The sequence below is a fragment of the Schistocerca gregaria genome, chromosome 4 (assembly GCF_023897955.1).
Source record: "Schistocerca gregaria isolate iqSchGreg1 chromosome 4, iqSchGreg1.2, whole genome shotgun sequence".
Taxonomy (NCBI): Eukaryota; Metazoa; Arthropoda; class Insecta; order Orthoptera; family Acrididae; genus Schistocerca; species Schistocerca gregaria.
In genome coordinates, this window is record NC_064923.1 from 261423297 (window position 1) to 261447764 (window position 24468).

Here is a 24468-nt window from a genome sequence, read left to right on the forward strand (position 1 = left end):
AAAGCTAATCATTTGCATATCACAGCATCTTCTTCCTCTCGGTTAAATTTCGCGTATGTAGCACGTAATCTTCGTGGTGTAGCAATTTTAATGGCCAGTAGTGTATAATGGATCAAATAACATACACAATTTATTCATCAGTTTCCCAGTTAAAAATGAGTTTCTGCTCTTTTTCTACCAAGCTATATGTGTTTTTACAGAAGTTTGCAAACACACACATAATTAGTTTTGCGTGTGTGGGATTGTTCTCGGTAGTGTATTATCACAACGTGTAGAATGTGTAGATACTATTTCAATAGTGCACGTAGGCCAGCACGCATAGAAACGGCGGGTGCACAGCGCCACATGCAGCTGTGCTGCGTGTCTGAAAGGCGGTGTTTGGACAGCCCTGTCGGCGCTCAACTGGAACGAGGTCTTCCGGCGGCTGCGGCAGTGCCGCTACCGCTTCGGAGGCTGCGGCCTCTGGAAGCCCACACCACACCACAGTCTGCACTCTGCAGAAGGAGAGGCAAGGCCCCTTCTCTCTCCCCAGATCACTCTCCTCCGCCGAGACTCGCCTGCACACGCCCACGTCTCGCCTGCGCCTCTTCCCCGCTTCCCGACCGGTTTCTTACCAACTGATCGGCAGGATGAGTGGGTAAGCACTAGACTAAGGTCAGTAGCTCCGCGAACGAAATCTTTGGTAAGCTCATTTTGGTACGAAACGGTTTTTATACTTTTGCCACGTGAGATTAGGGCCGAAACTCGAACATTCGACGACCTCCACCTTCTTCAGTCTCAGGTGCCACTGACTGCCACGGGAGCTATTGCTTTCGCAGTGTTCCATAGAAATAGAAGAAGCGTGCCATACAGCTGCTAAAATATTATGGTAGAAAATAAATGCTATTTATTTATTTTGTTTTTAAACCTAAATGGCTGTATCTATTGCTATCACTTTAATAGCAACCGATTTCCAAGTCACAAGGCTCTCTCTTCAAAAATTGCTCTGAACACTATGGGACTTAACTTCGAAGTTCAGCAGTCCCCTAGACTTAGAACTACTTAAACCTAACCTAAGGACAACACACACATTCATGCCCTAGGCAGGATTCGAACCTGCGAATATAGCGGTCGCTCGGTTCCAGACTGTAGCGCCTAGAACCGGTCGGCCACCCTGGCTGGCGGTTTCTCTTCAGACACATGGTGTGGTAATCGACGTACTATACACGTACATACTACGCAAGCCACCGTGTGGGTACATGGCGGGGGGTACATTGTACCACTACTTGGCATGTCCTTTCATGTTCCACTCGCAAATAGAGCGAGAGAAAAGCAACTGTCTAAATGCCTTCGAACGAGCATTAATTTCTCTTACGTTCTTTGTTCTTACGCGTAACGTACGTCAGCCGCAGTAGAATCTTCCTTCAGCCCCTTTCAAATGCTGGTTCCCTAAATTTTCTCAGTAGTAAAATAAAAAAAAGGGAATGCACACAACGAAATTATCCGAATGAGACGGAAATCGGCAGATGTGATGTACATGCGCAGACGAACAATTGATTACAATTTCAGAAAAATTGGATGACTTATTCAAGGAAAGAAATGCAAATCAATAACGCGTTGTTCCACCTCTGACCCTGAAGCAAACTGTTATTCTGCTTGCCATTGACTGACAGAGTTGTTGCATGTCCTCCCGGGGAATATCGTACCAAATTCTGTCCAATAGGCGCGCTGGATCATCAACATCCTGAGCTGGCTAGAGGTTCAAAAATGGCTCCAAGCACTATGGGGCTTAACATAGGAGGTCATGAGTCCCCTAGACTTAGGACTACTTAAACCTAACTAACCTAAGGACATCACACACATCCATGCCCGAGGCAGGATTCGAACCTGCGACCGTAGGCGCCGCGCGGTTGTTTCAGACTTCAGCCCCTAGAACCGCTCGGCCACAGCGGCCGGCCTGGCTGGAGGACCCTGTCCATAATACTCCAAACTTTCACCCCAACTGAGGAGAGATCCAACTACCTTGATGGCCAAGGTAGCCTCTGGCAAGCACGAAGACAATCGTTAGAAACTCTCGCCGTGTGCGGGCGTGCATTATCTTGCTGAAATGTAAGCCGATGACGGCTTGTCATGTAGGGCAACAAAACAGGGCGTGGAGTGTCGTCGATGTACCACTATGCTATCAGGGTGCCGCGGATGACATCTAAAGGGGTTCTGCTACGAAACAGAATGACACCGCAGACCGTCACTCGAAGTTGTCAGGCCCTACAGCGGGCGACAGTCAGGTTCGCATCCGACCACTGTCCAGGGCGCCTTCAGAGACATCTTCGCAGATCCTCGGGCTCATTTCCAAGTGGGATTCGTCACTGAAGACAATCTACTCCAGTGAATGAATTTCCAGGCCGACGAAGTGTTTGGAAGTGCCACGGACAGTGGTGGGTTATCAATCTTATGTGCTCGTTCCATTTTATATCGCTTTGCAACGTTACGCCGCAGTACTAATACTGTATTCGAACACTACGGGATAGTTTTTCCTGCTCATCTACATTAACTTGCATTTTTCTATGTTTAGAGCAAGCTGCCGTTCATGACACCAACTGCAAATTTTTGCCGGCGGCTGTGGCCGAGCGGTTCTAGGCACTTCAGTCTGGAACCGCGCTGCTGCTACGGTCGCAGGTTCGAATCCTGCCTCGAGCATGGATGTGCGTGATGTCCTTAGGTTAGTTAGGTTTTAAAGTAGTTCCAAGTCTAGGGGACTGATGACCTCAGATATTAAGTCCCATAGTGCTTAGAGCCATTTGAACCATTTTTGCAAATTTTGTCCAAGTCCCCTTGTATCTTCGTACAGTCACACGACGATAACACTTTCCCGTACACCATAGCATCATCAGTAAACAGTTGCAGATTGTTGCTCGCCCTATTCGTCACATAATTTACGTTCATAGAGAATAAGAGCGGTCCTATCACACTTCCCTGAGTCACACCTGACGATACTCTTGTCTTTGAAAAACGCTTGTCATCGAGGACAGCTCACTGGGTTCTGTTAATTAAGAAGTCCTCGAGCTCTCACGTACCTGGGAACCTATTCCCTATGCTCCAACCTTCGTTAACTGTCTGCATCAGCAATGAGCATGAGCAATAAACGAGGGAAAATATTTCCATGACCGCATGCTTTCACGACCAAGCCAAGAATAATTATTTTCCGTTACTGAACTTATTGTTCGCAAAAAGGATAATAAATTAACCACTTTCTGAGCACTGTACAACCTCAAGGTCTGGAAATGTTGTTCTCGCACTATTGTGCTATATAGCGTACCAAAGTCCTACTTTATAGCAGCCAGCGCTGGGAAGATACGGGGAAAAACTCATCTCATCGTAGAGTGCGAGTAATCGAATAGCAACTTGTGATCCACGTGTTGCCTACAGCGACAGACGCTAGAGAAACCTTTCCACGTGAAGTTAAATCTGTAAACGGAAAGAGTGGGCAGATGTTGAAAGGATACAAAATTTTGTTGACAAAGTGGCCAAGTTGTGCAGCCACGACAAACTTTCCTACCGGCTTATGCAGACGCATACGGAGTAAGAACACTCAAAAATTCACTCCACATTTATCGATTTCATGAAATTAGTAGCATTGCCATTTATTGGCATAGGTACATGAGGAAAAAGAATATTTTAACTGTAACTCGATGTGTGAAAACTAAGAAAGAAACATTTTTCCTTTTTACTACTCCATGCCTATAACATTTGTTCCCTATGTTTCTGGGCCATTAACCCTGCGTGCACTCAGAATTAGCTACTGTCCCCCACCCTCCCATCTCCGCCCTTCATCATCAACATTAGTGCCTAACTAAATTTTAGAATGAAAAAGAATTTTCACTGAACGCTATTATATTTTAACTGATGAAAGATAAATTTTATTTAGCTTTTTAGCTGTTGTCTGAAACACCAACCAGTAAGACAATGAGACATTTGTTATTACTTGTTTCGAACAACTATTTTTTTTCCATAGAACGATGAAGCAATTCTCAGTGAATTGTGAGCACTCCTCCTCAGAAAAACAAGCTAATTATCCACACTGAGGTAGATACTTACTACAAAACATGCTTCCTCCGCATCATGCCTCTCTAGTGACACCTGCTTCACGTACAACCTGCACCTTCATTTAAAATGTGCGGGCACCCCTGTATGGTAGAGGTTTGTCCCAATTCTTAGTACGAAAATTAAAAAAAATTTTTTTTGGTATCCTCCTGTCGGATGTAGGAACCACCTTAGACGCTAGCTAGCCACCACGAAAGCACGCCTTGAGCGTGAGATGCTGACGTGTATGAAGCGTGCTGAGCGAGGGGCGCCTTCAGTGGACTGTGTTAGACCTCCACGACCAGTGGAGGTGAGAGAAGAATCACGCCTCGGGAGCGGGCGTGCGAGGAACTGCACGGAGGCGCACGCTGTCTTGCCACCAGCGCTCGTCCAGTTAACACGCCCCTCTCCTGCTCTCCTAGGCCATGACTTAGATATTCGCGAGCTGAACTTAAGGCTGATTCAGTCGCCTCTTCCCTTCTCCAGACACTGATTTACACCCTCATTTCGCAGTAAATTTCTTCGGGGGATATGTTTTACTACCCAGTCTTTGTTCAGAGACCTAAAATTGGATGCCCGCTCCTTTTCCCTCGTACCAATCCTGGACATAAATCAACAAAGTTGAAGTGAGAGCACTATACATGATTTGTAAATCACTCAATAGCGGCACTCTTTACTCTGGCAGAAACTGGAAGGCTTCAGGTGAATGACCACTACCACAATAATAATGTAAGTGGGATGTTCCGGTTTTTATGTTGGTAACGTGACGTAGCGCTCTGTATGAAAATCACTGGCTGTGCTGTGTGCAGTCTGTGGCTGGTTGGCATTGTTGGAATATTCGCTATTATAGTGTAGGGGCAGCTGGATGTGAAAAGAGCGTAGCGTTGTGCAGTTGGAGGTGAGCCGCCAGCAGTGGTGGATGTGGGGAGAGAGATGCCGGAGTTTTGAGAGCGGATGATCTGGACGTGTGTCCGTCAGAAAAACGAAATTTGTAAGATTGGATGTCAGACTTTTGAATATTATTAAGGTAAATACATTGTTTGTTCTCTATCAAAATCTGTCATTTGCTAAGTATGCCTATCAGTAATTAGTGCCTTCAGTAGTTAGAATCTTTTATTTAGCTGGCAGTATTGGCGCTCGCTGTATTGCAGTAGTTCGAGTAACGAAGATTTTTGTAAGTGGTTCATGAAGGTTAGTCAGGCCCATTCTTTTGTAGGGATTATTGAAAGTCAGATTGGGTTGCGCAAAAAAAATAAAAAATAAAAAAAAGTGTCAGTTTAGTGTTGATCAGGATAAGTAAAGAGGCAAATGTCTGAGTACATTCAGTTCTGCTCAGCTGTTTGAAAATCAAATTACGTAAGAGATTTATCAGCACAACAATTCATAAAATTTTCTAACGGGAAGTTTCAATAATAATAATAATAATACCGTATAGGCATAGTTACTAATCTGTTGTGTTGTCAGTTCATTTATTTGTTGTGGACTGAATAATGAAACAATTTCTGGTCCACTGTTGAATCTACCTACAAGTCGGAGAAGGCATTTTCATGAAATATTTAAGTATACGTGATGTATATGTCTCAATTTTACTGTCACAGATGCATGAATTACAAAGTATGTGTGTAGAAGAAGTTGATAAATTCGTTTCTCAAGCTGTGGATCTGCCACATTGAATCAAGAGTTAGTCCTAGTATTTTAAAAAATATAATTTCTCGTAACTTACGTAATCAGTGTTAAAGTCTTACGAAATAGTGATAGTAGTATATACCTATTAAAAATAATTTAGTTTTGTGACCGAAATACAATTGAACTCTTTTGGTTTTATACCCCAGAAAATTTCCTTTTACCCCTCAGGGGGTAATTATCCCTATCTGTATCATCTCAATATGAAGCAGCGCATCAAACCATCAACGGGAATGAAATCATCTCAACTGTCATGGCCAGCTAAAAAATGTCATTAAAATGAAACTATTGAAAACCTAAATGGCTGGATGGGGTTATGAACTGATGTCCTCTTGAACAAGAGTATCACAGCCTTACAACTACGCAGCTTCACTCAAGTACGACATGTCCTTCTTTGCTCAGTTGCACGTACGTCTTATTTCTGAACTTCCTACAGTTTACCTATGCTTGAGTCAATCCCGTATTGTTTGCCGTACCGTTTCACCCTACGTCTCGTGCGTTTCATTGTCTCACTGCTGATTATGTGTCACATATCTCACAAAAGATGATCGTAGCAGCAGCAGAACATCCATTTATCTTAAATATATTTGCAAGTCAGTTTACTACAGCCATAACTGTAGCAATCTGAAATAACTTTTCATAACGGTAAACTGACGTACAAGTGATAGATAAAGTAAGTGATTAACGCGCAATAACGGCAAAAATGTGGTGAGAGCTTTCAGCACGGCTTCTTTCAATTTCAAATCCCACGTAAAGGTCATGTAGCAACTTTCAGAGACTGATTTTCAGTAACTACTACAGTATCGAGTGACTGGAGAAACGTATCAAGATAAAGACAAGTTCTGTTTCGTTAAAGTTTGTTAGTACTCTGTCTCTATTCGTTATTTTTCGCATTGTAAATCACGTAGTTCCTCCGCTGAACGTCTACAATAGTGTACGAAAATTGTATTAGTAACAATGCGTCAGTTTTTTATTATTTAAAAACAAGAGGTTGTTCATTCAGGAATATCAACATTAAGAGAAAGGATTTGACAAAGAACCAGGGTTTACCCAGCCATAAGGATATAGTGAGTGTCCAGGAGGGATGATCAATATTCAGGGGTATGACAGGAACGACAATTCGGAGAAAAAAAGTACAGTAAACATGGGCTCGAAAATGCATTCCTTAAGACCCATGGACGCTTTGTCGTATTCGGTACTGTGAAACAAATCTCTTCTACTGTAACCTCTTTGCTTTCAATATTTTGGGATGAGATAGTATGGACCAAAACAAGAAAAACATGTCCATCAAACATGGGCTCTAAAACATACACTTTAAGAGTTATGAGCACTTGTTTAATAGAAGAGATGTGTTGCATAGTAGCGAAGATGAACAAATGCACATAGCACTTGAGGTATGGACTTTAGAGCCTATGTTTACTGTACAGTTTTTTTCTTGTTTTCGGCCATACTACCATCTCTCAAAATACAGAAAGCAGAGAGCGTGCACTAGAAAAGATTTGTTTCACGGTATCGAATATAAAGAAGTGTTCTTAGCTCTTAGGATACACATTTTAGAGCCCATGTTTACTACACTGTTTTGCTTCGAATGATAATTCTTATCTTATCCCTACATATTGGCCATTCCTCCTGAGACACCCTGTATTTCACTTGAGTTCACTTAAATCCCTGAGAAATTAAGTAAACAGATCTTAACATAAATGTTTAGGAGATATAGTTTTCTTTAATCTCATCTGGTCGGGGTCAGCAGTGTCACTTAGTAGTTAGTATCCCATGAGACTACGGAATTCTGACAAAGAATCATCGCAAATTCGTGGTAGTCTTGAGGAATATTTGCCTTCACGTTACACTGGACGCCGATCGTACCACAGAAATTAAAGTAACATCGGTTTTGCCTTAAGGAAGTCTAATACTCTGAAGAGACAAAGAAACTGGTACACCTGTCTAATATCTTGTGCGGTACCTGTGAGCATGCAGAAGTGCCACTACACAACGTGGCGTGGACTCGACTAATGCCTGAAGTAGTGCTGAAGGGAATTGACGCCATGAATCCTGCAGGGCTGTCGATAAATCCGTAAGAGTACGAGGGGGTGGAGATCTATCCTGAACAGCACCTTGAAAGGCATCCTAAATACGCTCAATAATGTTCATGTCTAGGGAGCGGCAGTGTTTAAACTCAGAAGAGAGTTCCTGGAGCCACTATGTAGCAATTCTGAACGTGTAGGGTGTAGCATTGCCATGCTGGAATTGGCCAAGTCCGTCAGAATGCACAAATGACATGAATGGATGCAGGTGATCAGACAGGATGCTTACGTACGTGTCACCCGTCGTATTCGTATCTAGACGTATCTGGAGTCTGTTATCACTCCAACTGCACACGCCCCACTCCATTACAGGGCCTCCACCTGCTTGAATAGTCACCTGCTGACATGCAGGGTCCATGGGTTCATGAGGTTGTCTGTTTACCCGTACACGTCCATCCGTTCGATACAACTTGAAACGAAACTCGTCCGACCGGACAACACGTTTCCAGTCAACAGTCCAATGGCGGTGTTGGCGAGCCAAAGCGAGGCATAAAGCTTTGTGACGTGCAGTCATCACAGGTACACGAGTGGGCCTTCGGCTCCAAAAGCCCATATCGATGACACTTGTTGATGGCCCAGCATTGAAAACTGCAGAATCTGCTGAAGTGTTGCACTTCGGTCACGTTGGACGATTCTCTTCAGTCATCGTTGGTCCCGTTCTTGCATGATCTTTTTATGGCGCCAGCGATGTTTTACCGGATTCCTAATATTCACCGTACACTCGTGAAATGGTCGTACGGGAAAATCCCCACGTCTTCGGTACCTCGGAGACACTGTGCCCCATTACTCATGCGCCGACTGCAACACCACGTTCAAAGTCACTTAAATCTCGAAAACCTGCCATTGTAGCAGCAGTAACCGATCTAACAACTGCCCCAGACACTTGCTGTCTTACAAAGGCGTTGCCTACCGCAGCGCCGTATTATGCCTGTTTACATATCTTATTTGAACACTCAAGTTATACCAGTTTCTTGGGCGCTTCAGTGTAGGACCTTATGGTGATATTACAATCGGATTTCCAGTGTATTGCACTGGATACAAATTCTGACTGGAGTGAGAAGTACTTCCCATCTAGGACCTGATGCCTACTTCTTTATCTGATAAATATTGATACTTATTGGCAATGAGTAGTCTGATCATATTATAAAATTTAAAATTTAAGATCCTTTCGCCCCACACATTCAATGTATTATCATTAAACAGCACATAATATGAATATCAATTTATGGCGAATGAGAGCATTTAAAGATCACTCCATAGTAAAAAATCAAAGCAAATTAAATGAATGCTGAAACTGAAATGTTCTTGGATGCTAGGCCACGTCATACGTCTTCTACACGAACGACGTTTCAACCCCTGTACTGGAATCGTCTTCAGGATCTTGTATTGTCCACGGTTAGCTTTAAAATCTTCTCAAAACAATAAAGTTACCTCTGTATAATTTGTTTTTCAAAACTGCACTAAATTTCTCTGGTTCGTTTACTACACAACAGCACTTGTGCAGTGACGAAATATGATCATATCTCATTAAGCAGAGAAAGAAGAATAACTTCTCGTCACTTTTTAAATTACATGTATGTGGTATCTGTTCTTTCGGATGCACCTGAAAGAACAGACTCCATTTTGATGTATCAGCCACTATGAATTAAGACACAAAGGAATTACAGACGTTGTTGCGAGTGGGCATATATTTAAATCAATGGGAAAAGTTGAAAATTGGTTCCAGAACGGGATTCGAACCCGTGTCTCCTGGTTACTGGACCTTTTCTCTGACCATAAAGCATCCAGAAATAGAAGTCATCGCAACTGCATCGACTGCCCCAGCTCGCCCCCCGTCAGATCCCAATTCTCAGCTTCCCTTATTGATTTAAATCAATGCCCACTCGCAGTAACGTCTGTAATTCCTTTGTGCCTTCATTCATGGTGACTACTGGATCAAAACAGTGTCTGTTCTTTCGGACTTTTCCGAAAAAGCAGACCCCACATACATACAATTAAGACGAGGACGACCAATGATCCCTTCAGTGCGGATGCACGCCAGGGTCGAACTCTTACGGGAATCGGCGAAATGTCGCGGGTATTGAGGATAATCGGTAAGGGGCACTGCCTTAGTAGTGTGGGTAAGTTGAGAATTTGGGTCGGGGAGCGTGTTAGGGTAGTCCGTGTAGCCGAACTGACGAGTGTCTCCAGCTGGTTTAGTGGACAGAGCATCTACCTGCTAAGCAGGAGACCCGTCTTCCAACACTGGTCCGTCACAAATTTTCAGCTTTCTCCCTTGATTTAAATCAATGCCCACTTGCAGTAAATATCTGTAATTCCTTTGTGTCCCACATTTATTAATAGATATCTTTCTGCAGTTAGCTCCGTGTCAGTGGAGTGCGACGGTTTGCCGTCTTCCTTCCCTACTGCATGTAGTACCTAAAGCATAAGTTGCTATTTTTCATGAATATTGGTGCATTTCATTCAGTAACTGATCTCTGCAGCATCGAATCTGCTAGAACTTTCAATATTACATCGCTGATTGAATTTAGTTTATACTTGTCTATCACGATGCCCGAATTTTGTCTTTCGCCTTCACTCTTTCTGCTGTCATCTGTCTTCAGTCTTTCCATTATCAGCATTGGTATGAGCAGGTCTAATTACTCACGTTAGTCACCATTATATGAATCATACATGTACAGTGAAGCGCCAAAGAAACTGGTATAGGAATGTATATTCAAATACAGAGATATGTAGCCGCGCTGCGTGGCCGGTGGTTCGAGGCGCCATGTCACGGGTTGCATGGTCCCTCCCACCGGAGTTTCGAGTCCTCCCTTGGGCATGGGTGTGTGTGTATTGTTCTTAGCATAAGATAATTTAATTAGTGTGTAAGTCTAGGGACCGATTACCTCAGCAGTTTGGTCGCTTAGGATTCACACACATTTTAACATTTTTTGCAAGAACGGGACCAATGACGACTGAAGAGAACAGTTCAGCGTGGCAGAAGTGCAACGCTTCCACAGATTGCTGCAGATTTCAATGCTGGGCTAGCAACAAGTGTCAACGTGCGAACCATTCAACGAAATATCATCGAAATGGGCTTTCGGAGCCGAAGGCCATGATGACTGTACGATACAAAGCTTTACGCCTCGCTTGGGCCCATCAACACCACCATTGACTGATTGACTGTTGATAACTGGAAATTTGACTGTTGATAACTGGAAACGTGTCGCTTGGTCGGACGAGTCTCGTTTCAAAAGGTATCGAGCGGAAGGACGTGTAGAGTATGGAGACAACCTCATGAATCCATGGACCCTGCATGTCAGCAAGGGACTGTTCAAGCTGGTGGAAGCTCTGTAAAGGTGTGGGGCGTGTGCTATTGGAGTGATATGGGACCCCTGATACGTCTAGATACGACTCTGACAGATGAGACGTACGTAAGCGTTCTGTCTGATCACTGCATCCATTGTGCATTCCGATGGACTTGGAGAACTCCAGCAGGACAATGAAGCACCCCACACGTCCAAAATTGCTACAGAGTGGCTCCAAGAACACTCTTCTGAGATTAAACACTTCCGCTGTCCGCCAAACTCGAGACATGAACATCATTGAGCATTTCTGGTATGCGCTGCAATGTGCTGTTGAAAAGAGATCTCAAGTCCCTCACACTCGTACGGACTTATGGACGCCCTGCAGGATTCATGGCGTCAGTTCCCTGTAGCACTACTTCAGTCATTAGTGGAGTCTACGCCACGTCGTCTTGCGGCACTTCCGCGTGCTGGCGGGGGCACTACACGATATTAGGCAGATATACCAGATTCTCTGAATCTTCAGTGTATATCTGAGTAATGTACGACGCTCAGGAATGCAGCGATGCAGTACTACGTGGACGGATTTTTAGAGACATTGAAATTAAAATAAATGAACCGATAATCAATTCACGTTTGCATCTAGTGACCTGAATGCAATCACGGTTCAAAGATGTCTTTTTTCTGCTGAAGACCACTCTTAATGTTCTGAAACTAAAAGTCACTCAAATTGAAATATGCCCATTATACACTGCCTGGAGAAAAAAATTGCATCACCCTAAAGAACATGTGCATTCTGAGGGGTTGTAGTGTGTGGTCTCAAGAATCCAATGGAGTTTGTGACGTAAGGCTTGCTGTGGCTCAGAAACATCAGGCTTCAACATACTCTTTGGAAACTTTTTCTGTAAAGGAAATGCGACGTAACTCTGATTGAGAGCATCATGTCTTATCTCGCTCCTCAGAATTCTTCCCTCATAGAGGCTGTAGTTACTTCTCTCCAACGTACCATCGTGGAAGCAGAAATTTTAACGGTTAGTTGAGCAGGCGAACCAGTTTTATAACCTGAATCCTACTTATTTCTAACAATTTACTATTTTGCTTTCAACTTGTACAATTCCTAATGAGCTCATATTATGCCATAGCCACAAGCAAAGTACGAGACCAGAAGCTGTGTATTGCTGACATGGACCTTAGTGTGAGTTGCTTACTGCACGGCCAACTCTATGAGGCTCTCCCCGTATCAGTGAAGCAAATAAGCTTTTCGTTCATCTCCCCTATCATACAACTGCAAACGCAGTACACAAAAGATTCTATTTAAGTTAAAAATAAGTTCAATGCGTGCGAAGTCTGTTATAAATAAACATCTAGGCAATGCAGGATTCTTCTCTCAGTTGTTGATATTTGTAATACAGGAAGTAACATCATTCAAATTGAATTTAAACAGGCCGTAAATACCAACATGTTAAAATTAGATAACTTAACGCGTGCGCATGTGGTTCATTGTCAGTAAGTCTTTCGAAACCGTTGGAAAAATTGAATCTGTTGACAACTGACTGCGCCTGTTTCAGCCATCTACAGCTAAGTGAAGATCATGGTCCAGTACAACCAAAGCCATATTATTAATCTTGAAGCATGTTTGCGAACATTCGGTACTCAACATTTTCTGAGTTGTATAATTATCCACGGTTTATGATTTCCGGTATCACCTTGTATCTCCTCCCTAAGACAGTGCATTAAATGATTGTTATATTTCCCCACGAACGGCAGCTGAGCAAGGTTCTCAATACACTGCAAGCGTAAATCGTGGTTAGAACAGTGTTCTGTGTAGTTGGTGTGCATTAACTGGAGCTAACTGCATTACAACGTGGCCAGATTGTTGGTACGGGTTCGGAAGGTCCTTTCGTAACCAAGGTAGCCGAAGTGTTTGGTGTTTCAAGAGGCACCGTATCGGAGATTTATTCCACACAGAGAGAAAGCAGGAAACATCATCTACTGTGTCATAACGCAGTGGTCAGTGATTGTGACAGACGGTTTTTGAACAAGAGTGTGTGAGATGATGACAGCTGCTAAGGTCACTGCAAAACTGGATATCGCACTCGCGAACACTGTCAGCGTCAAAATAACACGAAGGAAGTTCCAGGAGCAGGAAATTCCAGAAATACCTTTGGGTCTCTGTAAATAAAATCTATTTTGTGTGTCGTGAACAGGAATGCTTCCAAATTATCATCTAGCATATTAATTAACTTTTTGCATTTTGGAACAGGCTGTTTTGATTTTAACATTCAAAGAACATCATAGTTCTCGTCCCATATTTTTGTTTTGTTGATAATTTTTCAAAGTAATGCCTGGGGGTATCTTGGCACTTGATTGAATACCTCTTTTTGCAGATGTCCTCGGACGGCCCCTGACTAGTATTTTGCCAGGAACTACCTCTCATAGTCTTCGTAAGGATGACTTGTATCGGCAGTCTCTGCCACCTGGAGAGATGTGTCACCCCTCATGAATCGACTTACGAATTTGATCTTTTGCGTCTGATTGCAGGGACAGAGCAAACTCCTTTAAAGGAACGAATGAACACCATTCGGTGCACACGTTTGTTATCTGGAACAATACATCACACTGATAGTGTCAGACAATATTTTCCTCCATTATTGCATCAGTAGTTAATGGATTGGTGCCTAGTCCGTAAATGATGTCATTACCTGTTACACCAGGTTATGGTTGTGAGCTCAGCCCGGCTCACGACACAAAAATGCCATTCAGACCATACTTGTCAGAAACGTTGGACGCGCTGTCGGTCTCAATAACTCAATTTAGCTACTTTACATCTTGCTTAAGCATAGATATCCTTTTAACTACAGATTCTTCTTCTTCTTCTTCATCATCATCATCATCTTTTAAGACTGATTATGCCTTTCAGCCTTCAGTCTGGAGCATAGACCCTCTTATAAAATTTCTCCATGATCCCCTATTCAGTGCTATCATTGGTGCCTCTTCTGATGTTAAACCTATTACTTCAAAATCATTCTTAACCGAATCCAGGTACCTTCTCCTTGGTCTGCCCCGACTCCTCCTACCCTCTGTTGCTGAACCCATGAGTCTCTTGAGTAACCTTGCTTCTCCCATGTGTGTAACATGGTGTGGGTTCCTGTAGTCATGTCCTAGTTCATGAACCACAGGCAGCGTATGAGTGGCCAAGTAAGTGGTCCCGACAGTCGGGATACCAGTTACTTTGGAATAAGGCTGGGCATCTCGGACATATTCTGAGTCGTGGTCACCTTTGTACTCATACGGCAAAGACTACCAAATCCACCGGTTAGTCCCTCAGCCGTTAGGGGTAAAACCCAATGGGACTCGTGGCAAGTAAGGCTAGCAACCTGCTTCCCTGGTACTTTAAATATCATGCTGGCAACAATCAGAGCAAACAGATTCTTCACACTTTTTAAACTCATAGGAGAAAGACTCTTTCAATTCCTCAATCTCTTTGTTAATATTTTGCATGTTAACTTCATGCTCTTTCTTAACTGATTAAATTGTCTGCCGACTATCTCACTAGGGATCTTATCAGTTTCAGGTTTATAGGCTTAGAGTGTAAAAAATGGTTCAAATGACTCTGAGCACTACGGGACTCAACCGCTGAGGTCATCAGTCCCCTAGAACGTAGATGTACCTAAACCTAACTAACCTAAGGACATCACACACATCTACGCCCGAGGCAGGATTCGAACCTGCGACCGTAGCGGTCGCGCCGTTCCAGACTGCATCGCCTTAGAGTGTAGCTTCAGTCTTTGTCTGTTGTTGTTTTTCATCTTCCCAGTGGAAAAAATTTTGTTCGATAATGGCATATATTCGCTTTAACTTTTCTGGTAAGTCACCTGCCCATTTCGTCTGTTGCAGAAACGGAGAAAGAATACGTGTATTAACACATAATAATTAGTCCTGTCGCTATCTAATAGAGCGTACAAAAAAACAAAAAAATAACAGTTGCGCTTATTGTTATATTGGAAAAATAATTGGATAAAATATGAATAATTAATAGGCGTCTGAAAAACTGTGAATGAAAATAACGAGCTCGAACCATAAATCACAAGCAAAGCGTGTTGCAGACATTTGTCGATTTTGGAACAATCTGTGCTGTTTGCGAGGACAAATGTTGCATCCATTAAACTGTACTTACTGGCTTTCGCAGATGCTTAGATGACTCGACCGTTTTCTAGACACTCTTATTCTTAAACAAAACGAAATATAAATTCAATACGTAGGCATCTAAAACTCAAAGGAAAGTTAATAAATAAGCATTTCGTAGCAAGTAATACAAGTAAAACCTATCGAAAGAAGTAAGGCAATGTCGTTAAGTTTTTAATATACAGAGAAAAATCATGAAATCCTTATATCCTAGACTAATCTTTATTCGTAAAGATACGACTGTGACGCTTAAATTTGCCACTGAAATAAACACGAGAAAATTAATCTGTCACTCATTTTAAAAAACTAACACCGTCATCTATTGTTTCTTTGGTGTACTGCGAAATTTACACTTGGGAGCTGTTGGGTCACTGGTGTACTACACTGCTCTGATTAAACATCTGAACTACTAACCTGAGCAAACAATTGTAGGTAAAACTTCAAATTATATCTTTTTTTTAATCCGATTTTGTGAAAAAAGCCTATATGCTTCCCCAAGCTACACCCAAGTTACCTGTGAAAACCTTGTGAAAATTCGTCTAGTAGTGTTTCAGATTAGCATGTTCAAACAGACAAGCAGCAGACACGACAAAAATAGATCAAACGACTCTGAGCACTATGGGACTTAACATCAGAGGTCATCAGCCCCCTAGAACTTAGAACTACTTAACCCTAACTAACCTATGGGTATCACACACATCCATGCCCGAGGCAGGATTCGAACCTGCGACCGTAGCGGTCGCGCGGTTGCAGACTGAAGCGCCTAGCACCGCTCGGCCACACCGGCCGGCAGACACGACAGTTTTTACAGTTTTGTTATTTGTATAGATATACATTTCAATTGCGAATGGAACAATCTATCCGTAAAGCAGTTTAGCGATAGTCATAAGGCGAAGTTTCCCTAAGTTTTTGTCCCTTCTTTCCCTGAAAACTTTTAAATCGACGCCATGACCATTTGCTCTGCGCACACGCTACTGAAACACTCGTTACCAGATCGGTACTTGCTACGGGGTAAGGACCACTGGTCACGACTATGTCATAGGTATGGGGTGAAATATTCACACTGTGCTGTTCGGAAACATTGTCATTCTGTCGTTTTCGGACCTAGTATTGTTGTGTTGTTGCTCTCAGTTTGAATTGGTGGTTTCCCATGTTGTAGAGCTGATTCTCCAATAGAGCCTTATAAAAGTTTCTGTTATGGTGATGTAGGCGGTTGTGTAGAAGGACGTTTCCTCTCCCTTCACAGATACCACGAAACGTGGTGAGCTGTTGAGTGGATGGGAAAACTGATCTAAAGTCTTAGTATCACTTAAACTGTTGCATTAGTAACGCAGAGCTGTTTAGAAAATTAAGACCACACCCTTCTTCGACTCAAAGTAGTTAGCAGTGGCTATCTGACTGACTTCGGAAACGATTCAAACGCAGGTACCTCTCTAATTATCCAAAAAATCAGGAATAGGCGAACAGCGAGTGGTGAAAAGTAATGCTTCCTAATTTTTTATTCCAGTCTCAATATCGGTTGAGGTATTACATGTCGACTTTCCTGCTTCAATGAAGTAAAATACAACCCTCTGCCTCTAGAGGACTCCAAATTGTAGCGTTTAACATGGCAGTGTGTAATGTAACTTGCTCGGTGCGTGAGAAACAGCTTGCTGTACTCGAGTTTCTAACCGCAGAAAACGTGCCTGCAATTCACAAAAAGGGCGAAAGCTTATACCGTGACGGTAGTACCGACATCAGTAATGTGCGACGTTATGTTGTTCATGCTTGGGATGAATAAAATGGTGATGCTAACCTAAAAGTATGTGACAGAACTCCAAGTAGAGAACAGCGTCTGGCAACCAGACACACATTGGAAGTGGCTTGATGAACTCATCAGACAAAATCGTCAGATAAGACAGACACGGGTCTCAGGCAAGTGTTATCATGTGAGAGGTTATAGACCATCGTCGCAGAACTGCGACACAGAAAACCGTGTTCCTGGTGGGTGCCTCGATGCTCACTCCTGACATTAAACAGAGGAGACTGGTGTCTGTCAACAATTTCTTTTGCGTTTTGAGCGTGAGGGTGATTGGTTCCTTAATAACATAGTGACAGGTGATGAAAGATGGGTTCACCTCTTCGACCCCGAAAGCTATAGAGCATCAATGGCGTTCCACCACAAAGTGTCACCGGTTCAAGACCAGGTCATGGGCAGGCAAAGTCATGCTCATAGTATTCTGGGATGTTCAAGGTGTGGTGCATTTGGAATTCGTGCACAAAGGCACCCCCATAGCTCTAGAAGGTACTTCTACGAGATGCTCAGAAATCTGAAAACACGAACTTGAAGAATTCGTCCGCACATAGAGAGCACCCCCACCTTCATCATGACAATGCCATTGCGACATCTGCAGCAATCCGACGCCTTGGCTCCACTGTCATCGATCATCCTCCTTACAGTCCCGGTTGGGCCACATACGATTTTCGTCTGTTTCCAGGACTTAATAAGCCACTTTCGAGGACTTCACTTTGACAGTGATAAAACGGTACAAGCAGAGGTGAGATTGTAGCTCCGTCAACTAAATTAAACGTTCTACTGTGAACGGGTCAACAGACTGGTCTCTTGTTGGGAGAGATTGACTATGTTAAGAAAGAAAGATCTGTAGCCATGAAGAATAAAGATGTAGAATGTTAATAAAGTCTGTTTGTTTTAAAAAACCTTTAAGAGTTTTCACATGGAAAATTCGGAGGCATTACTGAAACAGCACGCCCTAGTACGTTACAGCCGTTCCTACGCAACTCATCTTACCGCGGTGGTTGCATACATGTTAGGCGTCACCGCGGAAGCCACAGGCAGCCAGCCTACATCGGCGCAACGGACAAGTGCCAGTGTAGTGATTTAGGGAGACAACCGATGAAAGATGCGATTTCTTTGCCTATATAAGCCCATATTCCTGCAGGGCAATGCAGGCGAGGATGTGTAAGAACTCTTCGAAGAACGTCAAGTACGATTACTTTCTTAGCCGGCATATTCGCCTGACATGGCACCCACTGAACATCTATCTGCAAGACATAGAGACGGTAACGATATATTGGATACGTCGACATCTGTAGAAATAATTCCGGTACTCATACATCGACACACGTCAACAATACCGATGGTTTGTCTAATATGTCTGACTTTCATAATACTATTTTCTGCGTTGTTTTACTGCTTTTGGCACTGGATGCTGCTCTTTGCACATCCTGCCAAATAAACTTAACGAAACGAAGTGTCATTAAATACACTAGTATGACATATTCAAGTTACATCTGATCTTATATATACGGCGATTTCTTAATTATTTTTGCGGAATGAAATTTGACTTCTTGGCAATATAGAATTTCACTTATATCGCATATATTCGTGTCTCACACTCGCTGTAAAAGTGAATAATTCGATTAACTGCCGATGTATTTGAAATTTTTCAGTCGGTGAATCTCCACTGTATCTGGATCCTTCGAATCGAAAACTCCGCTATTTGTTTGAAGCCAGTCATGCAATTCTATATGTTCTGTTCGGTTGTTGAATCGATCAATGTAATGTATATGATGAGGTGGCTTACAGTTCATTGGATCTTTACTGAGCCTAATGTAACGTAATGATCTGGTGTACCGACGTAAGAACTCTAAAAAGTGATACGTGTAGGCACAGGGGTGAAGCTAAGATTTCGCCACATCACACATTGCTTGCACTTAACACAACCTAGGAACTAGAATTAAACATCAAAAGCTTTCGTGATTTTTTGATGTTGCTGTCAATAATTAAAGTGTAACGGGATACCGAGCGATGTAAGGCTGTCGTTATGGGCCAGGAATCGCATTCGGTAGGAACAGGTTCAAGTCCATGTCCAGCCATCCAGGTAAAGGTTTAGCTTAGTTACCCTGTGAATGTCGGCATGGATCCTTCGAACTGAATAGGGCAGGTTCCTTTCTCTATCATGTTCCTGTCTATTCTTGTGCTTCGTCTCTAATGGTTGCTGGTAACAAGTTAATTATGCTGCCAAACAGGAGACTAGGTCGGGGAAGAAAGAATCTTATCATTCATACACGTGATAAGCATTTAGCTACATGAAGTTAAAAATCGGCTTCTTTTAAGTCATTGGTTGAGTTGTTGTACAGAGGCGCAGGCTCAGCACACTGCAGACCGTTACCGTTGCACGACTAGGCATGATCGCAATTTTGCTTATAATCTGGACACTCCGTACGTGCTCCTGTTGAACAACTTGAGCCAACTGAGCGGGGTAGCACTGTTGAGCTGCGGGAAGCTCAATAGATTGCTACACTCGTTGGGTACAGTGTATCAGTGCTCTGACGCTGCCCTCAGCAGTGGTCTGTGGAACATTTCCACTCCTGTAGGCCAGGATCTGAACATATGCGTAGTACAAACACACGTCAAGACCGACCATTTTCCACAGACGAAATCCAGACACATATTGCACCTGCTGTGTCGTTAGGGGCCACTGGGAACCGACTGCTAGCAGCTGGAACAAGATAACATGTGCCTCTGGCTAGAGTACCATTGACACCACATCATCACCGAGAGAGGCTACTCTAGTGTTGTGAAAGTCTTGATTGGAGTGAGGAATAGTGCTCTGTGAGTGCGTTTTGTCTGCACGGGAATGATGGACGTAACCGTGTATGGCATTTACGAGGATTGTCCAGAAAGTAAGTTCCGATCGGCCACGAAATGCAAACCACTGGGAAAGTCCGATAAAGATTTGCACAGATGTGCTGGCCAGTGTCTCTAATATGCCCGTCGAGCGTGTCGCGTCGCTCTTTTCAGTTCTGAGTGAACAGTGAGCACGTAAAGATGTGTAGCGAATAGCGTCTGCCACCAAGTATGAGGGCCTGGTTAGAGATTTCGCCTGTGTCATGCAGCCCACATAACACAACTGTCGAGCAGTTCCTTCTTCATGCCAGTTCTCGCCCGCACACTGCAGAGGCAATGAACACGTCCTGCAGCGTTTCCGATGAGAAGTGTTTGATCACCCACAATACAGTCCGTAATTGGCTCCCCCTGAGTCTCATCTGTGCTCACGAAAGCCGCTGGCTATGAAGACAAAATTTTTCCAGTCAACGAGGTGCAGACCAATGCAGATAACTGGCCGAAAGCACAGGCGGCTGCTTTCTATGATGAGGATATCGGAAAGTTGGTACAATACTACGACAAAACTCGAAGTTGGAACGGCGACTATGTAGAGAAGTAAATAGAAGGTGTACCTAACTGTCGCAAATAAAACGTTTCTGGTTTTCACTGTGGTTTCCATTTCGCGATCGACCGGAACTTACTTTCTGGACAACCCTCTTACTTGGTGACTTGCCTTTCCCAGAGTGAATTCGTCCACAACACAAAGGTCCCACTCCAGTCTTCATGGTTGAGGGAGAGGCGGGGGAGAGGAGGCACCATCTACAACTGTCGTCACATTCGGTGTTTCTCCCGCGTAAACTAGCCAGTGCCCGCTATATCGCGCAAGTTGTTATTCCAATGCTACTGCAATTTCTGCATCAGGAAGGTGGTGTGTTTTTTCAGCAGGACAATGCACTTCCACATACGGCTGCTGTGACACAAAGTGCTCTTCGTGGTGTACAACAACCCCGATGACCAGGAAGATCATCAGATCTCTCGTCAGTTGCCACTTGTTGTTGTTGTTGTCTTCAGTCCTGAGACTGGTTTGATGCAGCTCTCCATGCTACTCTATCCTGTGCAAGCTGCTTCATCTCCCAGTACCTACTGCAACCTACATCCTTCTGAATCTGCTTAGTGTACTCCCTCTACGATTTTTACCCTCCACGCTGCCCTCCAACGCTAAATTTGTGATCCCTTGATGCCTCAAAACATGTCCTACCAACCGATCCCTTCTTCTAGTCAAGTTGTGCCACAAACTTCTATTCTCCCCAATCCTATTCAATACCTCCTCATTAGTTACGTGATCTATCCACCTTATCTTCAGTATTCTTCTGTAGCACCACATTTCGAAAGCTTCTATTCTCTTCTTGTCCAAACTAGTTATCGTCCATGTTTCACTTCCATACCACTTAAAGGACATGATATAGCGGGAACTTACTCGTTCTTCTGGGTCTGCAAGAAACACTGCCGAATTGCAACAAAGGGCGCTAGATGCTTGAGACAATCCGTCGTACGATGCCCTAGGCAGAGGGGGGACGGACCGTGCAATGATGCGCCTGTTTTGGGGCCCTTTACTGTGACCATCAGCTCATTCGTCAATATAATGACCTTGTCATTTAGGACGTTGTTTTCCCCGGCTGTGTAGGATGGAGAACACGTTACTAATATCGGTGGTGATTTGTTGGTGTACAGGGTGAGACATTTTGCGCACAGAGTGGGCGGCTCTAGAGTCATTCATGGCTCTAATCTGCTTCGGCATCGAGTCGAACTGAGCTTGGATGACAGATACGAGTACGTCATGCCGTCCTGATTCTACTGTATGCTAGACTTGCCCAGCCTCAGTGGCTGGCGAGCGGTGGTTTGACAGTCTCTCGGTAGCCCACTGAAGCATGACTATGTAAGTTGCTTCATTGACTTCCAGGGTTGATTTCCATTTTTACAATTTTTAACAGCATCTCTTACGTGTCGGTGCTCTTATAAATTCAAACTGAGGGAAAGACGATCAACTGGGTGATATATCTGGCAGGCATAGTGATATTTCAACACTAAATTACCACATCTGAACTGATTTCCTATCTAAATTATTTTCCACATTAGCTATACAGTAATTAAAAGCTTTTTTTAAATTTTTTTTAATTTTTTTTACAGGAAAGCAATCGTCAAAGTATCTGCGTTTTGCCCTATGTTTTTCCTTGATCGATCCCCCTGGTGGCCTGCTTGAAAGCGTGTTTGTGTCTGCTGGAGTGTCTATATGTACTTGGGCTCGGCGTAAGGTTCCTCTGAGTATACGAGCAGTTTAGCCAACTATTGCGTAAAGCCAAGAGGAACTTTTCTTGGTCAGAGAGACACCGGCGAGCGACGATCCGTCGCTTTTGTTGAAGTTGGCACAGGGAGAACGTGAGTATTGTCTGTGCGTAGGTTTCCAGTCTGCGGTAAGGACTCTAGGTGAGTGACGAGCAGCCTCACTGCCCTTCGAATCTTCGGAGAGGTAACATCTAGTTTTAGCCCTTCGTCTTGTAATTTTGTCTATATGCAAGTTCTACTTAGCTGAGCCTCCAATTTATTTCTTAGTAGGTTTCAGAGACTTCGTATATGTTGGAGCTGAGAGTAATTTCGCGAGTTTCGTATTTGTACTAGTTTTTCTCTGTGCTCTGTAACTTCGTGGCTGAGGGGCATGAGGCTACGCAGATCCTTGAGTGTGATTATTTTCCGGAATAAATCGTGGAACTGCTTATGAGCAGTGCACATGGTTTTACCATTCGGTAGTCATATTAAAAGAAAGCCCACTATATTTGTGGAGATTTGAGTGAGTTTCCTTTGTCATTTGGTTGAGTAGGCTTTGCCACGTGCCTGTTAGTAATATTGCACTTTTAGTATTCTACACTCATCTATGAACCAGTTTTTCTTTTTTAAATAAATTCTCGTGTACTGTAGTTTGATTTCGTGCTCTCTTCTTGTCGTCATTTTCACATTTAATCGATATTCCTCTGTAGTGGAAATCCACGTTATTACTACTGGTGTACGGCGGCTCCCACCTTAGGAAGGATTGTTTACAGGACGTAGTTACTACATCTTGTTTTCTTAACTGAACCACGCTATATTTTTCTATAAATTTCGGAGTAATTTTGTGTTAAAACACGCGACCATCGAGGCTAGTCTCTCTCTAAACCAATTTAGATCTTGTTTCCTCGTTGAATTATTGAATAACTTCTTTCTCTACTCTGAATAAGAGCGTGCGTAATTCTTCTGTCTCACCGCACTGCCGATTTTCAAATGACCGTATTAGTCATGTATTCATTTCCATGAGTTTCACTAGAAATTTTGCATTCCTGATGTTTAAAAACTCATCTGCTGTTTATCCAATTCCTGTCTACCCTCTTCTAGCCCAGCTTAAATCACATGTGTGTGATTATTAGCATATTTTAAGAGCGTTTTCCCAAAACTGATTCTTCCTCTCTCCCCTCCCCACCCCACCCCCACTCCGAATTAATGAACAAGTTATCTATCTACACTAAGATTTCATTATGTTTCCTGAACTGAGGCATATTCACTAAACATCTCGAAACAAATGTACAGTGTAGTTAACTGGTAGGTTCATTCAGGTGGCGACATAAGTTAAGTTCATATAATAATGTACCAAATTAAATTGACATAATGATGTTCCACAGACATGATTTTCCAACAGGTACGATTCACCATGACCAGATGTTTCCCAGTGACGGGAGATGAGGACGGCGTGGTGGCCACGGCTACAGTTGAAATTCCTCTGAATCAGGACAACTCTGACAACATGCCATCTTGCGATATGTTGTTGAAAGAAAACGTCATGGAAACTTCAAAGATAGCGCATAGCCATGGGACTCAAAAGCGTGAAACGTAAGGCCTGCGGTCCAAATTATGAGAACTAGATGTGATTGCGTTGTGTACAGAATGCTTCCCCATATGAGATGACGAATTCACGTTGAAGAAATCGTTCACACAGGAGAATCGTACAAACATTCCGTCATTTGGCCATCGGACAGACTCCCGTATGGACGACATAGTAATAAGCATACCTGACGTAGAGAAGCAACTGAAAGATTTGAAAGTAAATAAATCACCAGATCCGGATGAAATCCCAGTTCGATTTTACAAAGTACACTCTACGAAATTGGCCCGTTACCTAGCTCTCATTTATCATGAATCTCTCACCAAGCACAGAGTCACAAGCGACTGGAGAAAAGCACAGGTGACACGAGTATATAAGAAGCGTACAAGAATGGACCCGCAAAATTACAGACCAAAATCGCTAACTTGCTGGACACTCTCAGGGTCTTGCTGATCACGGGAGCACTTTAACGCCACGCAGATTATAGACACATAGGTGACGTGTGGACAACCATTACCTTGTTGAAAAATGGCACGAGAGGTAACACATGTTGGCGCAGAATGTCCGTGAAATACCGATGTACCATCAGAGTTCCTTCAGTCACTACCAGCCGTGACTGAAGTCATACTACACGGCTTCCCAAACCATGACGAC

General features: G+C 43.3%; 1 long non-coding RNA gene across 1 annotated transcript in view; it reads left to right on the top strand.

Annotated features, from left to right (window-relative positions):
* Window positions 1-431: 431 nt before the first annotated feature.
* The window catches only part of LOC126267451 (uncharacterized), a 77068-nt gene continuing 53031 nt past the window's right edge, over window positions 432-24468 (top strand). Inside the window, exon 1 of the long non-coding RNA XR_007549008.1 lies at window positions 432-637. This is a non-coding gene — a long non-coding RNA (uncharacterized LOC126267451). The remainder of the gene's footprint in view (window positions 638-24468) is intronic.